The sequence below is a fragment of the Alexandromys fortis genome, unplaced genomic scaffold (assembly GCF_014885135.2).
Source record: "Alexandromys fortis isolate MF-2015 unplaced genomic scaffold, M_Fortis_MF-2015_v1.1 scaffold_42, whole genome shotgun sequence".
NCBI lineage: Eukaryota > Metazoa > Chordata > Mammalia > Rodentia > Cricetidae > Alexandromys > Alexandromys fortis.
In genome coordinates, this window is record NW_026067934.1 from 7,486,870 (window position 1) to 7,503,779 (window position 16,910).

Sequence of the window (16,910 nt, forward strand, 5' to 3'; positions counted from 1 at the left end):
CAGGGTCTGCCTAACCCATGGTCATTGCCAAGTCTGAGGCTGCCAATATCCTCTAATGGTATGTGGTATTTTTTTCAGTTGCCAACGTATAGTTAAGGGACGTTTCTTTAATTTGAATGTCTTTACTTATTAAAAACAGTAGATCATCTTCCCATGTCTATTGATGATTATACTTCTTTCCCTATGGTGTCTATTATGGGATGTAAAGTTTAATCAACTATATACTGGTTTCTTTCTTTTTCTCTTGTGTGTATGAGAGAGAGGCAGAGATGGAGATGGGAGAGAGAGAGAGAGAGAGAGAGAGAGAGAGAGAGAGAGAGAGAGAGAGAGAGAAGAGAAGAGAAGAGAAGAGAAGAGAAGAGAAGAGAAGAAGAGAAGAGAGGATAGAACCCAGAGTCTCACACACACTAATCATAGGCTCTACCACCGTGTGATATCTTCTGTTCTGTTCTTATCTTCTTAACTCTTTCTCAATGTCCAACACAGTGGGCCACTCCCTACTCTGTCCTTTTGCTTGGATTTAATAGGTCATAGCATTCTTTCCATGGAAATGTATGTGAATATAAGATTTAGTCATGTAGTTTTGTAAGGCTTCCTACAAAACTGAACAGTTCTTCTTTTGTGCCCTTCACTAATCCCTGCGTGATAAAGGCACCTGGTTACTTCAAGCTGCTCACTATGGTTTCCCCTTCGTATCTCAACATGACGTGATGATGTTCCGACTAGTGGGCTTTCCCGCTGTGGATAATAGCCGTTGATTGCCCACTGTGGATAGCACAGACTTAGCTGCCTTTTCATCACTGGCTCCCTCACATAGGCACAGGCTCTTGTTCCCCAGTCTCCTGCATTGCAGCTAGATCGGTAGTCTGGGATTTTGTGTTTTAGCTTTGTAAACACTAGCTCCAGTGGCAGTATGTAACAAGCTTTGATTGTTTTGTATTTCCTCCAGTGTCTTATTTTTTTTTTCTAGAACTGGTGTTTATTTTATTTTCCATTGTCTTACTTCTTGGAATGATATTGATAATTTATGAGGTTTCTTTTTCTTTCTTTCCTTTCTGGGGGGTGGCAGGGGGAGCACAATGAGTAACTTGATGTAAACGGGAAGGCTTTCTTCAACATTCCCTCACCCTCATTAAGACCAGGCTGCAACTGGGAACACAACTCTCCTTCACCCTTCACCAGCCGCCTGAGGTCCTGTCATCTATCTCAGAGAGGACAACCGAACAAGGAATCTAACCACACCTGGTGGAACCATAAATAATTTCTCCCCTTGTGCCCAATCAAATTCCAGAGAAATGGCAGAGCCATCCACTCCCCTAGCAATCAATCCCAAGCTCCCAAAACTGTCTGCATTCTCTCACTAATCCACAGAAGAACAAAACTTGTCTGAATAACGTAACATAGCTGCAGCTCATCACGGTCCTGTGATCATAGAAATTCATAAGTCGTTCTCTCTAGTTAATCTTTGTCTCTTTGCTCCAGGGAATAAACTTCTGAGAGCAGAGAGGAAATCTCCTCTCACACTTACAGAAGAATCTGTCACTAATTTACCCTCAAACCGCAGCGTGGGTTGTAGAAAACTCTTCCCGGCACGTGCTGGTAGGTGAGAGTCTCTCCCCTGAAGCTCTGCGTGGACAGCCTTCTGGTCTCCCGACCTTGTCCAGTTTCTTATGTTTGATCTCTACACTTGGCACATTGCTGTTGTTTTGGGCAACCCTCTCTCCATCATTCTGGCGACCTTTTTCTATTCCTAGTATTGAAGTCCTTATTTCCTGGACCCCGCTTCCCCAGGATTTCAGAGAATGGCATTTTTAAATTTTGTTTTATATTTTTTAACTAACATTTAATAAATGATTCTTCTTGGGGATAAAACTATAGGCTTAAATAATTTCTCTATTTAGATTTTCTAATTGCTTTGTTATTCATTATGTCCTCATTCATTATATATGGCATTACATGTCCTATAATCTTGCCACCGAAAAACATAATGTCTTGGCCATTCTACATGCTTACATGTGACATCTTGTGAAATTTTCTTTTCCTTTTCCCAAGACAAGGTTCTCTGCAGCTTTGGAGATTTCTCTGTAGACCAGGCTGGCCTCAAACTCACAGAGATCCACTTGTCTCTGCCTCCCTAGTACTGGGATTAAAGGTGTGCATCACAATCACCCTGCTCCTTTTTAGTTTTAAATGTTTTGAATTTTACAATCATATCCATTGGATGAGGGTCTATTTTATCTACTATGATTGAAACTTGAAGAACCCTTTCATCAGGAATCTAATAACTTCTCATCTAGGAAACTTTCTTTTATTGTTTCTTTGATTACTTTTGCCCCTTTGTAGTCTCCAACACTGAAAAGGATGAACAATGTGACCAACCAATAGAATACTATGGAAGTGACTGGATGCTACCAAGGCTGGTCAGAAAGGATATTTTAGGCTCTTGCTGCTATTGTTTTCTTGATTCACTTGCTTCAGAGACGGAGCCACCCATGTTGTGAAGACCATCAAGTCATTCTATAGCCCATGAGGCAAGGAAAGGAGGCCTTCTGCCACCGACAAACAAGCTTGTTAGTTCTGTAAGCTACTGGAAATGAATTCTCTAATTATAACCAAGTCTTTAAAAGTCAACAAATCATATCCCTGTCCCATATCCAGTGGAACTTCATGAAACATGAACTAGAACAAGTCGGCTAAGTCCTTTATGAACTCATGGCCACAGAAGGAGAGAGTGTTATAAATTGATCACTAGTGTTTTAAGCTTCCGAGTCTGGGGTGAATCTGCTTAGTGTTGATTTGTTAAATAATGTATATTCTTTCTGTAGCCTCCAAGTAATGCATGTTGGATCATCTGGACCAAGGTCTTTGATTTTATAATCTTTGTATTCCTATCCATGATCTCAAGTTCTCTTCATTCTGCTTTCCTGAAAGTTTCCTCATCCTGTTCTTTAATTATCCTTGTTAAGATGATAAAGTAGGGCCCAGAGAGATGGCTCAGGAGTTAAGAACGCTGGCTATTCTCCCAGAGAACTTGGGTTTGAGTCTCAGCACCAGCATGGTGACTCACAATTGCTTTCAACTCTAGTTCCAGGGGATCCAACAAACCCTTTTGGACTGGACACAAACAATTTTGGTCCCTTTTTCGGTTGAATACTAAATCAAGCAAGGATGTAAATCTTAAGGAAAGGAAGCAGAGAGATGTTTATCACCTCACCCAGCACTCTTCCTGTACCAACCATGGATTCCTTCATGGAGGCAAGAGACTTGTTATAGGCCTGGGCACCTGGAAATCTCACACAGGAAAAGTCAAAGAGGCTGTGAAAGTGGTCACTGATATAGGCCAGCACCACACTCTGCATATACCTATTGGAAGGAGAATGAAGTTGGAGAAACCCCCTAAGAGAAGGTCCAGGGGAAGGGTGCAAAGAGGAAGAACCTCTTCCTTGCCAGCTAGTTGTGGTACACCTTCTTTGAGGGAAAACTGCCGAGGCTGTTGAAGGGTTGAAGGGGTCTGAAGCTGGTCTTAAGACTCCCACAGATTTAAACTGGACACCTATTGTAGTCACTTGCCACAAAGACCTTAGCCTAGGGAGGGCTTCCTCCCCCCAAATGATAAAGACCCAGTCCTTATTGGTAGATTAACACTTGCAGATGCCAGGGAAGTCATGGAGGAGAGAAGACAGACGAGGAGCTGGGGAAGCCCCGTGTCTCCAACACCAGACTGAAGACTCATGAACAAGCCTGGACTAAAATACAGTTGGTGACTAATCAGGTTGAGTGTCACCCGTCTCTTGCCCCAGGACAAATGAATCCAGTGCTGCTATTCCAATGATATCACTGTCTACAGATTCTCGAGCTCTCTAGGTAGACATCAGACCCATCCAGAGGACCTTTCAGTACTAGAGAATCCAAGATTAAAGAGATCGTTGCAAAGCTCTGATATTGTTCCATATCCAGAGGAACGTGACAGACGTTCCCAAAGCTGTGACAACACACGTAGAATTGAAAGTCCTTAGGTCTTGATTTCAAACTGAGCAATGAGGAGACAGCCACTATACTCGGCTTTAACGAGGTTGGAGGGCCTATGTCATGGCCAACACTGTCAACTTGGAGGAGCATCCTTTCCCTGAGGAACACTGAAGAGGGAATTGTCCAATGGGTTTACCTGGTAGAGTCCTTCTTTTTGCTGACACAGAACTCACTTCCCTAAAACCTGTTTTAGTCAAGCTTGTCTGACATCATACTGTCTCCATCTTGTTTTAGGACCAGAATCTTTAATGTAGTACAATCCCACATTTAATTCCATGTGTTTAACCAGGAACAGACTATATCACAGGGAAGGAAGACCCAGATGTACAGATGATAATTTTTTAATATATTTGATCTAACAAAATGCTTGTTAAACACAGGGAAATTGGGTAACATTGAAGATAGGGAGGTAAAAAGAATAAAAGATAATAATGATAGAAAAATAGAGATAAAGACAGAAAAAGAGAAAATAAGACTTAGCATATGTTATCCCAGAGGTTGATAAATATTTCTGTAAAGAATCATGTGGTGTATGAATAAAAATAGCCCCCATAGGCCCATAATAAATCCAGTATTAGGAGGTGTGGCCTTGTTGGAGGAATTGGGCCTCATGTACTTCCTGCTGCCTTCTGATCCAGATGTAGAAGTCTCAGCTCCTGCTCCAGCGTCATGTCTGCTTGCATGTTGCCACGGTTCCTCCAGTGATGAGAACTGGTTACACCTCCAAAACTGTAAGCCGTCTCCAATTAAATGTTTTCTTTTTCTAAGAGTTGCTGTGGTCATGGTGTCTCTTCACAGCAATAGAACCCTAACTAAGACAGTACACATTTACAGTTTTGTATGGTTCTATGAAAATGATTGACCTCTGCCAATATGGCAGGCAAACCATAGGCATATGGAAATGAACACCATTATAACTTTGTCTTGAAAGCAGACAGCAATTCTGATTTGTAGGCTGTAGTTCCTTGCTCCTGCTTTAGAGAAAGCAATCCAGTCTCTAAACTGTGTTTGCCACAAATTCCAGTCTTCAGTGAAATGGTAGTAACTGTTGAAGAAAATGGGGGAAAGAGGACAGAGACCAAGAGATTTTTGAAAAGGTCAGTAGATAGACACAGGGAAGAGGCAATCGATGGTGTTCGCAGACGAGGATTCCTAACTGAGTATGATTCATACGTTGACAATATAGAGTAGCTGGATGGTAGATGGTCATAGGCTTCCACAGAGAATTAGCACAGCTAGAAAAAACAACCAGTGTCCTAAACACGGCTTAATGCATATCTGAAATGAATAACTTCCTGGTTGCTAGAGGAAGGCACGTGACTTAGGCAGCTGCAAAAAGGTGGATGAGTGTGCTCCTCTCGGAGGATGCAGGGTCTGAGAATGGAAGGAAAGAAAGAAGACAGTGGATTTTATCTTTGGAGGTAGATCTGTTTAGAAAATGACTGACCTTTGGTACTGAAGTATGGATTCTTAGGTGAGGCTGCCTGGCTGCCATTCAGACACATGGTTAATAAAGCTGTGAAAGCTGGTGTACCTGTCCTAACTGATCCTAAGAGATCAATCAGTCTGTTCATTGTGCAGCTAAGCAAAGACTAGACACAGACAAGGTGAATTCAGGAAACTCCGTGTTTTTTGGTTTTGTTTGTTTGTTTTAGTTTTCAGTTTTTCGAGACAGGGTTTCTCTGTGTAACAGCCCCTAGCTGTCTTGGAACTTGCTTTGTAGATCAGGCTGGCCTCAATCTCATAGAGATCTGCCTGCCTCTGCCTCTGCCTCTCGAGTACTGGAATTAAAGGTGTGTGCCACCACCGCCTAGCCCTCAGTGAAGTTCAGAAAGTAAGAGAAGAATGGGTAAAAATAGAAACAAGTATAAAAAGATAAGACACATTTTCAAATATCCGACATCCATACAGTTGAGGTATCGGAAGAAAGGATGCGGAATGGATGGAAAGCAGGATCTGAAAAAAATGGAGGTTTGTTAAGCCATCCTATTGCACTTCTGTGCTACTGAGTATTTATTTATCCATTTATTTATTTGTTTTTTTTTTCAGACAGGATTTCTCTGTGTAGCCCTGTAGTTCTCTCCTGGAAGTCACTCCGTAGACCATGCTGGCCTTGAACTCAGAGATCTGCCTGCTTCTGTCTCCTGAATGCTAGAATCAAAGACTGGCTTTAGTTATTAATTTACTATCCCTAATAGTCCCTCACAGGCCCCTTCACTGTGGCACATATCTATAATTCTAAGACTTGGAACACTAAGACAAGAGAATTGATTAGAAGTTTGAGGCCACCCTAGTCTACATAGTAAATACCAGATCAGTCAGAGCTACATAGTGAAATCCTGTCACAGAAAAATATAAAGTATTAAACCATACACACACACACACACACAGAGAGAGAGAGAGAGAGAGAGAGAGAGAGAGAGAGAGAGAGAGAGAGAGAACAAAAACAAAACCCTTCATAGACTTTGAATATTCCTCTCTTTTGTAAAACAAAACAAGAATTCCCAGAGCACTGTCTGTGCTTCTGAATCAGGATCCTCCCTACCTGAGTTCTGGGATGACAGCATGTGTCACCAAGTATTGCCATTTTTGTTTTAAGATTGCAAAATCTCTTATCTGAGAATATTGCAGTTTTTGTTTTTTCTTTTTTTTAATGTTTTCTTCTCATATTCTCTTCATAATTTTTCCAAAATGTTTGTCTTTGATTTCTAAGAAAACCTGATAAATACTATGAAATAAGAACTGCAGGATGTTTTAGCAACTAAATAAGACATGGCTTTCATTAGTGATAAAAAACAGGCAAATATAAACCAGTTGCAGGTAGCTATTAAAAAAATAAAATAAGCAGCCAGGCAGTGGTTGATGGAGGTGGGTCTTGTAATAATAAAGAAACTGCCTCGGCCCTCATAGGACAGAAAATTAGGTGGGCGGAGTAGACAGAAGAGAATGCTGGGAAAAAGAAGCTTAGTGGAGGGAGTCGCCATGATTCTCCCACTCCAGACAGAAGCAGGTTAAGATCCTCCCTGGTAAGCCAGCTCGTGGGCTACACAGAATATTAGAAATGGGTTAGAACAATATGTAAGAGCTAGCCAATAAGAAGCTGGAACTTATGGGCCAGGCAGTGTTTGAAAGAATACAGTTTCCGTGTAATTATTTTTGGGCATAAGCTAGCCATGCGGGTGGCCGGGTGCTGGGGACGCAGCCCTGCCGCTCCTATTTCAACAAGTGGTGGCGCATGTCTTTAAACCCAGCACTCAGGAGGCAGAGTCCAGCTTATTTATGAGTCTGAGGTCAGCCTGGTCTACATTGTGAGTTCCAAGATAGCCAAGGCTACATAGTAAGACCCTGTCTCAAAAAAGAAAAGAAATTGTTTCTATGACAAAAGACTACAAAGAAGAATAAGCATCCAGGGATGAAAAGATAAGAAATCAAAAGCTAATGGTCAAATCATACAGACGGTGAACTCGAATCCACAACATTAGGAAAGAGGCACCACCACGAGAAAACACAGATGAAATGAAAAGGAGGAAGGCAAAACGGCCATGCCAGAAAATAATTAAAAAAAATGTGCCAGAAAGAAAAGCAAAGGATTGACAAGATGGCTCCGTGGGAATAGGCACGAGCCCCCAAGCCTGATGATCTGTGCTCGGACCCCAGGACCTACATGATGGAAGGAGAGCATTGGTTTCTGCAAGCCGACTCACCCCACACAGAAACAAACTCACAACGAAAGCATGGATGGATGCTGAACGGACAGATGAACAAAGCAAGGCAGAAATGTTCCCGAGAATTTGGGAGACCTTAGAGATGCAAAGCAGGTTAATATGTGTATACTTTGAATTACCTGGGATTAAAAAGGAAAATGAAATGGAACAGATATTTGAATCGAGAGAGAGAGAGAGAGAGAGAGAGAGAGAGAGAGAGAGAGAGAGAGCGAGCACAGGACTCACTTGACATGAAAGGCAACTAAGGATGACATCAGAAGTGTTCTGCATGCCAGAGCAAACTAATTAACCCAGCATGGTCAACATGGAGGCCTAAACACCAAGTCAACACTGGGACAAAGAGAAACGCCATCTTTGTGGTCAGCCATACAAAAAGCTGCTTCTTAAAGGGGGAAAAAAAAATCAGATTGGCTCAGATTTTGCTACATCTTTGAATGAGCTAACTACTTCAATTTACAAACTCGCCCAATGTTTTCATTTCTGAATATTCTTTAATTTTTCTTAATGTTTTATAGTTGTCTTGATATCATATTCATTTATTCCTGTTTTATGTAAAAAATATTGTTGTAGCCTTTTCACTCCTTTAAAACTGTTTTAAACAGCGGCTTGTGTTGCTCAGGCTGGCCTCTGTCTGACTCACTTGGTGTCATTTCCCTCCATGGCTGTCTGTTATTAATGTTCTCTTGTGTCTTCAGAAACCATTGCCCGGATCTAATTACGTCATGATGAACATGGTGAGTTATATGATTGCCTGTAAAATGCTGATTAGCGGTTCTTGTTCAAAGGAGGACTGCTCTGGCAATGGAACGTAACAAATAAGATCCCCTAGAGGACAGTGTTATAATATTTCCTACTTAGCTTCATCAGTCAAAGAGAAAATGTACTCAATCTGACACTCAACTCATGTCAGATTAAAGAAACAGAACAGACCTCACAGAAACCATCTCACAAGGCAGCATGGGCGGGCTGGAGAGATGGCTCTGTGGTTAAGAGCACTTGCTGCTCTTCCAAAGGACCTGAGTTCGGTTCCCAGTAAGCTCACAGCTCACAACCACCTACAACTTCAGTTCCAGGGGCTCCTATGCCCTCTTCCGACCTCTGCAGATACCCACACACAAGCACACATAAATAAAAATAAGAAAAAACACAAAAAAAAACTTTCACTAACCTGTAGTAGTAGCACACTTAATGTTGAAACTCTAAATTCCCCATCAAAACCAGAAGCAGCAGGGGTATAATAGCACAAGCCTTTGCTCTCAGCACTGTGAAAGCAGAGGTCAAGGCACCTCAGCTACATCGGGAGTGGAAGGCTAGCCTGGGATACACAGATCTTGCCTCACCGCCTCTCTCCTGTAGACCCCAGGGCAAATTAAGAATGTCTACTCTACTATCACAGCTTCTAATAAAACTGCCCGAGTTACCCTTATGAAATAAGCTTTGGAAATGTAAGAAATGAGAAATTCAGTTTTTTTTTTTCTCAAGAAGCATGAGACAAGGTCATGAGTTAAAATGGGTGGACTCTGGGTGAGAAGCCTTCAGACTTTTGGCCAGAGGGTAAGGGACTGACTAATCTTGCTCTGGAGGAAGACAGGAAGCTGAGGACCATCCTGTGACTGCCAGGAAAAGTTAAGTTCTACTGTATTTTGTGGTCATGAGTAGAAAGGAGAACCCCAAGACCTGGAATTTGATGAGCACTGTAACATTGTGTTAGGATTTTGCTCGATGAGTAACCCAGAGTTGCAGGGAAGCTGCCGGGCATTCTAGGAAGAGTTTTATAATGATGGTGGAGTGTAAGCTGGGTTCCGTGGGAGATGACATGCTGGGAAATGATGGGACCCCTGTGACAGAAGCTGAGAACTGGGGTATACAAAGTCACATGCTTGAAGACTCCAAATCAAGTAAAAGTGGGGCTTGGGAACCATGGAGGTAGAAGGGGGATGGATTATAAGAAAAGTCAGAGGCATGGTGGGCAGGGAACTGGAAGACCAGTTAGATGGGGTGGCCATGTGGGTGGTAGAGTCTCAGTGGAAAGAACTCAGGGAGGAGAAGCAAAGAGCTAAGAACTAGAGGGGAGGAGTTGGGAGGAAAAGGGGTACAGAAATTTCAAACCAAACGACAAAACGGGTTGAGAGGCACAGACGCTGAGATGTTGAAATAAACTGGGAAGGGAGGGTGCAGAAGGTGAGGACAACATACCAAGACCTAGGGCAAACGTGCTTCTCATGGAAGGGGAGGAAGCCAGGGGCCTTGCTGATGGGTTGAAGGTCCCAGACACCCAAATGGGAGAGTTTGAGGAGAGACTAGGTAGTCACCTCAGTGAAAATCAGAAAGACATGAAGTTTACAGTTAAGGTGAAAAAGAAGTGCAGTTCTCAGGAGGGGCTTAAAGGAAAATCTTTTTCAAGATAGGGTTTCTCTGTAGCTTTGGAGCCTGTCCTGGAACTAGCTCTTGTAAACCAGGCTGGCCTCGAACTCACAGAGATCTGCCTGCGTCTGCCTCCCAAGTGCTTAGATACGTTTTTTAGTGCTACCATGACAGGGTGAGAAAAAGCGTTATCAATGTGAATGAAATCGCAGATGATGACTTGGTCAAGAGGGTTCCTGCCTACAATCTGGAGGGAAGTTTCCAGGAAAGGATGCTTCCAGAGAAAGGGGAGGAAGGAAAAGACCCTGAAGCAGAGCATGAATCAATAAGTGTGCAGTCTGAAAACTCATGGAGGTTGCAGAGGGTCATAGGACTTCAGCCTGTGGGGCAAAGGTGTGTGCACCGACTGGGTGTGAAGGTGTTAGGTAGAGATAAAGTTGAAGACCTGGTCTTCTTCAACCCCTGAGTGGTGGCCTGAACTCTTGAACCTGCTACTGCCTGAACAACAGATTCCAAGATTGCTGCTTGTTTGGGGCTGGGCACAGAGAAGCAATTCCAATCACACAGACATTAATGTCCAGGAGTCCCTCTGGTTCGGGCTGAGAAGGTAGAGTTCAGGGAAATGGCTGCCTTGGGCTACCTCCTCACTCCTGTCCACAGCCTGGACACCTACCATGTCAGTAACTCGGCAAAAACCCGGAAAACATCCTGTCCATAGGAAGATACAGCGTCACATTTGTCAGCCAGAAGTCACCTTTAAGCCTTGCTCTGCAGTCTGACCTCATCTGATAAGGGGCGGAGCCAAAGAGTTCTTTTACTCTTGGCCTTATTTGGAAATCACAGTGCTAGCTTACATTTGTACAAGGTTGGGGAGGGGCAGGTAAGGTCCTTGTTGGTCACCAGTAGTTGGAGGGAACCTGTTTTTCTTTGCAGCCGGGATCTCCTCTTTTATATTATGGTAGAGTTCAGCCTTAAGCAAGACTGGAGAGAAGTTCCCTGGACTCCCTCTCCTCCAGGCTAACTCAAACCCCACCTTCCAGGATTGGGTGGGTGAAAGTTTTTGTTTCCTTATGGCGCAAAAGTCTCCCTGCTGAGCCCGGGAAGGATGTCGGAAAAGGGTGGTCAGCAACTGACAGCCGGACGGCTATGATGCTGGGGCTGAAATGGAGAAAAATGTCATCTGGGTCCTAGTCCTGCAGGCGGGACCAAGGGGAGAAGTCTGTCTTTTGGAGCATCCAAAGACACTGGGAGAAGGGGCTGTGCTCATGACTCAGCAGGAGAGAGCCTGGAGCATGAAGGAAATCCAGAGCACAAAAAAAGGAAGGCTTGACCACAGGCCCAGATCTAAGAAGGAAAACAGTACAAAAAGTCCATGAGGGGGAAAGGAAGGGCATCAGGGGCAACAAGAAAGCTTCTGCAGATCTTTAGTGACGACTTGACAGAACAAGAACGGACGAGTGGAGGGTAGACGGAGAAGGTTACCAGCAGGAGTGAGCAGGGAGCAGGCCCCAGATGAATTTCTGTTTAGAGGCAGGGGCCTGCCATAGGGGATGAAGCTGGGGGCATGCGGAGAATACCCAGTGTCGGGCTGAACCCCCTCTCTCTTGAGCAACCTCGGAGTTAGAGGCGAACTGAGAGACAAAACTGATGGCCTTCTGTCCCACCAACCTCAGAGGAGGCTCTCCACGATCCCTGGAGAAGTCTGTCCTGTCCCAGGGTATCTTCTCTCTCCACACACCTCCCACTGGTACACAGCACGTGGGGACACATGAACAGGCTCATGATAGTGCATACATTGCCCTAGGGTTTTTTAACTCCAGGCCACAAGTTGACCCCCTGTGGCAACATTCTTCTTTCTCCTTTTCTCAGAGGTTATTAGGAACCACAGTGCCTCACTGGGCAAACTAAAAAGCAAAATAAAGAATTATATCCTTAAAAAAATGTCCAAGATCAACAGGAAGCCGAACAGGAAGTTCCCATAGAAGATGAAAATATCTGATATTTGTGCTGAGAGCAACAGGCTGAGGGGATCTTAGGGATACACAGCCATGGAGGTGTTAGTGGCCTGTGCCAACACTTTCCTTTCCCAGAATACCCATAGACCTGCCAACCAGCCCTTCCAATTCCCAGGGATTCCAGATATAACTTGCACCTAAAGAAGCACACACACACACACACACACCACATCCATGAATGCATGTGTGTGTTCCTGAATGTACGAACAAGTGTGCGTGGAGATAAACGCACAAATACAGACAGTGCAAACCTGCTAAGAGACGCTATGTGCAAAAAAAAAAAAAAACGGTCAAGATAATGAAAGTCAGAGTCGGGAACGCCCCTCACTTGCCATATTGACCATGTCTTAGCTAGAGATTGGGCTTTCAATGGGGCCTGCCTGCTGTGAGGCACCTCAAGACGGATCTCCTCTGACCATCCAGGCCACCCCTCGTGAGACTCCATCTTTCCAGACCTGCTGTTTCCGGCTTCTTGACCTCAGAACCCTTCCAACGTTCTTAAAAATTATGAATTAAGAAGTATTTATTACTGGAGTTCCATCAATCACCAGGGGGTATTTACATTTAAGTGTATATGAATATTGTCTGTACACCATACTCATGCTTGGAGCCCGCGAGTCTGGAAGAGGGTGTCAGATCCCCTAGAACTATAGCTACAGACTGTTGTTAGGCCACACATGGGTGCCAGGAATGGAAGTCAGGTCCTCTGGAAGAGCAGTTAGTGCTCTTAACCACTGAACCATCTCTCCAGCCCCTTGTACTTTTTATAAGTGTCTTTAGGGAGCAGTTTAAGGAAGGCAGCTAGGTTCACATATATGCTTCTCCCCTAAAGTTTCTGGGATGCATTTTGGTTGACATATTTATAAAAACAAATCCAGCGTCATAGAGATTTGAGACAGAGTTGAGAAAGAGAAGCCCTCCTGAACGCCTTCAAATTATCTCTTAGAAACTATCTCTCCCCAAAGGTGGAAGGACTTTCTTGATGGGATGTCAGTTTGAAGTTTAAGTCACAAAAAGACTGTACCTTCTACTCTCAGTATGACCCCTTTTCCCTTTAGTTCAGGCTGGGATAACCTGTTCTAAGTTGCCTTGTAGAGAAACCCCAACAGAGAAGGATTTAAAGATGTCTCTGCTAGGTTCCAGGGATAAACTGAGGCCTCCCTGGTCAGCTGATTCCAGCAAGAGGAGAGCTGTGAGCTTGAACTCCAGCACAAAGAGTACCAGTCCTGGCTTTCCTCTCTTTGCAAGTTCTGCTAAGGACAGTACTTGGGGACCACATGTCATCTTTCCAGATCTTTCCCTGGCTGAGCTTACACTTGATCCCGAAGTCCAGAAGTCATCTTGATCAGAGCCCATGAAAGACTTGTGATCTCCCCTAAGCCAGAGTTCTGAGTTACAGGAATATTGTGGAGCCCATAATTCTTGTTTGAAGATGGTACATCTGGGGGTGATTTCACAGTAAAAGGCATCTGAAAGAGTCCTCAGACCTCACTTGAGGTTTGCTCCTCTAGTCCTAACTTTATCTTCCCGAGGAGGTTTTATCCAACAGGATCTGTGTCTTTCAGGTCCTCCTCTCAGCAGATACAGGAGAATGGACAGGCAAAGGAAGGTGACTGTAACTGGCAAAGATGCACAGTCAATACCTGGGCAGGGCAGTGCCTCCTGCTCCCTCATGGCAGGCTTGCAGGTCTTGTGCAGCCTGTAAGCTGTGTTGAGGGGCATGGTCTCTTCTTCAGTTGATCCACCTCCATTCCTGGTGTTAGTTGGGCAACTAACCTGTAGCTTCTCTGCTTGGCCTTAAATGGCCTTAATTGTAAATCTCATTCCTCCTAACTTTGTGGTTACCACACCGTCAGAGTCTGATCCTGTTTTTCAGTCTGTGTTTATGTTCACCGAAGTCTGTATGTCTGGCATCCAAGGACCCTAATCGGCTGGTGCCCGATCTTCTTTTCCCGAGGCAGGATGAAGGATCAGTAGTACCATTCATAGGGCCACAGTACATGGTAGAACCAGGGAAATGACCTTCAAACACAAGAGATTCCTTCAACCCCATTGGCCACGTAGAAGATTGTATGTTCCTTCTTTTAAGTCCTCCAAGGACCAGCACTAAACCCAAACAAAGCAGTACCACCTCTGCCTTTCCACTTTTGGCTTGTTCCACTAAAGACAATGACCTGGGTACCACATAGCATATTATCCTTCAGTAGAGGAACCATGGAAACCACGGCCTAGAGATGAGGCGATTGGTCCACGGTCAGTCAGCAGAGTATACACTGTGCAGGGCCTCAGATTGGACGTATCCTCCCCTTCCCCCACCTGCTGACCAACTCCCCTGGGCTGTGGAGGCTATGAGGATCGAATTGGGCTCACACCACTTGGTGCTTGCTCCATAGAAGCTCAATAATGGACAGAGGATGTCTGAAGACACCATCAGTCATCCGACTTGGTCTCTGGCCAGCGTCATTTTGCTAGAATTAAAGGTTAGTTTTCTACAAGGTCAAAGTGAGAGGGTCAATCTCCCCAGAAAAGAAACCAGCCACAGAAGGTGCTAGGAATGACATTTTTGCTGGGGCCAGCCTCTGCTGCGGGTCAGTCAGTCTTGGGTCCTGGTCCCTACAGAGCTCAATCTGGGCCAGAAAAGTTTTCATTCACACCAGTGTTTGACTGCTGCGAAGCTGACTGGCTTATCTGGTGCATTGGGTAGCATTCCTGGAACCTAGAGCAACCTCACCCTCCCAGACTAGCCAAGGCGCTGAGCAGGGGTGATGATCCCATTCAGGAGGACAGGGAACTCAGGAGTGACACCAAAGATCACACTCTCAGGGCTGGGGGGTTGGGGTGGTTCTGCTTCCAGACTGTCTCCAGCAGCTGGCTGGGGACACAGACCCTGCCTGAAGGGTGCAGCCACTCAAAGGGCTTCAGACCTTTGGAGGCATTTCCTGTTTTCCAGTGAACTGAAAAGGGCTTCCTGCTTGGAATAGTCCGTGGGGATGGTTTCTTTCTTTCTTTTTTCTTTTTTAGTGGTGGGCGTGGCATCTGAGCAGAGGATGCAGGCTTTGTGGGACTTGAGGACCAGCTCTCAGGACCCTGCTCTGTGGTGGCATGGGAAGAAGGCTGGGAAAGGAGAGAAAAGAACCCCCGAGTGCCTTGTTTCCTGGCTCTGCTTTTGTGTGAGAGACAGAGCAAGTCTTAACTCTCAACCGTGCTATACTTCACCTACGCCACGCTCCTCTGCAGAGATACACACTCCTCTGCAGAGGTAAAGCAGAGCATCCCTAAACTTGTGTTGAGATGCAAACTAGGAACATGTGGGAGAGGCTCTGTCTTCATCCCCAACCAGCCCCAGATTCAAGTGAGCAAGTCCACAGAGCTATGCCCCATTACCACACGGGCTGTGTTGTTTGGATAGTTTCCTGCCCTCTCAGGGCGTTCATTGCCACAATGGGAGGCAGAAGTGGAGCTCTAGCTCTTCCCAGATGGAACCATAGGTTCTCTAGAAGGTTGTGTTTTCAGGCACCAAATGGGACCCCCAACTGCCCAAATAAATCAATACTCGTAGCTGGGACAATTGACCTCTTGCTGGGTCCTGCCTGCTTTCCCTAACCCTGCAAGCTCACTGAAGTCTCCCTCTGGACTGGCCTCCTGGGGTAGTCAGAGGGTGGAGTTTCCTGTTGGCTCCACCCACTGGTCTTCAGCCACCTTTGTCCTCCTCAGGCAATCCCTTGCCCCTAGCTCCTCTCAGAATGCAGATAAAACACTCAGGGAATGAGGGGGAGGAAAGCAAGGCCCACCGATTTGAAGGGGGTTGTTGGTTGGTCAAATGAGGACTACCAATCCTTGTGGCAAAGCCTGGAGTTTAGAGGCACTAACCTTGGCCAAGAAAGAAGGCTGTGATAAGCTGAGGAGGAAGCTGGCTGAGCCTCTGCTGGGGACTCTCCCTGCTCTCCTGTCTTTTGTGTCACTGACCTTGCTTAGTGACATCACCCTGTTTGGCTTCTTAACCTTTCTTTGAAGAGGAAGCTCCTCAGAGCTGCAGGGACTGGGTCAGTAACTTCGCTGAGGTCCTCAGCTGGTCTGAGGGATGCCTACCTCTGGCTTTGGCCTTCCTCTCCTTATCTTTCTCTTTTCAGGTCCTTCTTTTTCTCCATCTACTTTTTTTCCTTTTTTCTATTTTTTTAAACCTTTCTCTCACAAAGAACAATAAAATGAGAGTGAGCTAGGCCTGGTAAATCTAGAAATAATAATAATAATGTCAACATTTGTTAGTGCCTGTGTAGACACCAGCGGTGACACAGCCCAGGCCTCATGGCCCTGGATTAGCATGTTATTGCAAGAAAGCTCCTTCAGGAAAACAGTCTATAGGCTGGAAAGGTGGACTCAGTGGCAGAGAGCACTGACTACTTTTCAAGAGGACCCAGGTTCAATTCCTAGCACCCACACAGCTGCCTACATCTGTCTGTGATGCCAGTTCCAGTGGATCCAATGTCCTTTTCTGGCCTCCACAGGTATCGTGTGCATGTGGTACCCAGATGTACATTCAGGCATTTATAATAAAATAAAACAGTTAGTTCCTGGGGCAGCTGAGGACAGAGAACCTGAAATGACCCTATCCTATAGCCATACTGATGAATATCTTGCATATCACCATAGAACCTTCATCTGGAGATGGATGGAGATAGAGACAGAGACCCACACTGGAGCACCGGACTGAGCTCCCAATGTCCCAAGGAGGAGCAGAAGGAGGGAAAATATGAGCAAAGAAGTCAGGACCACGAGG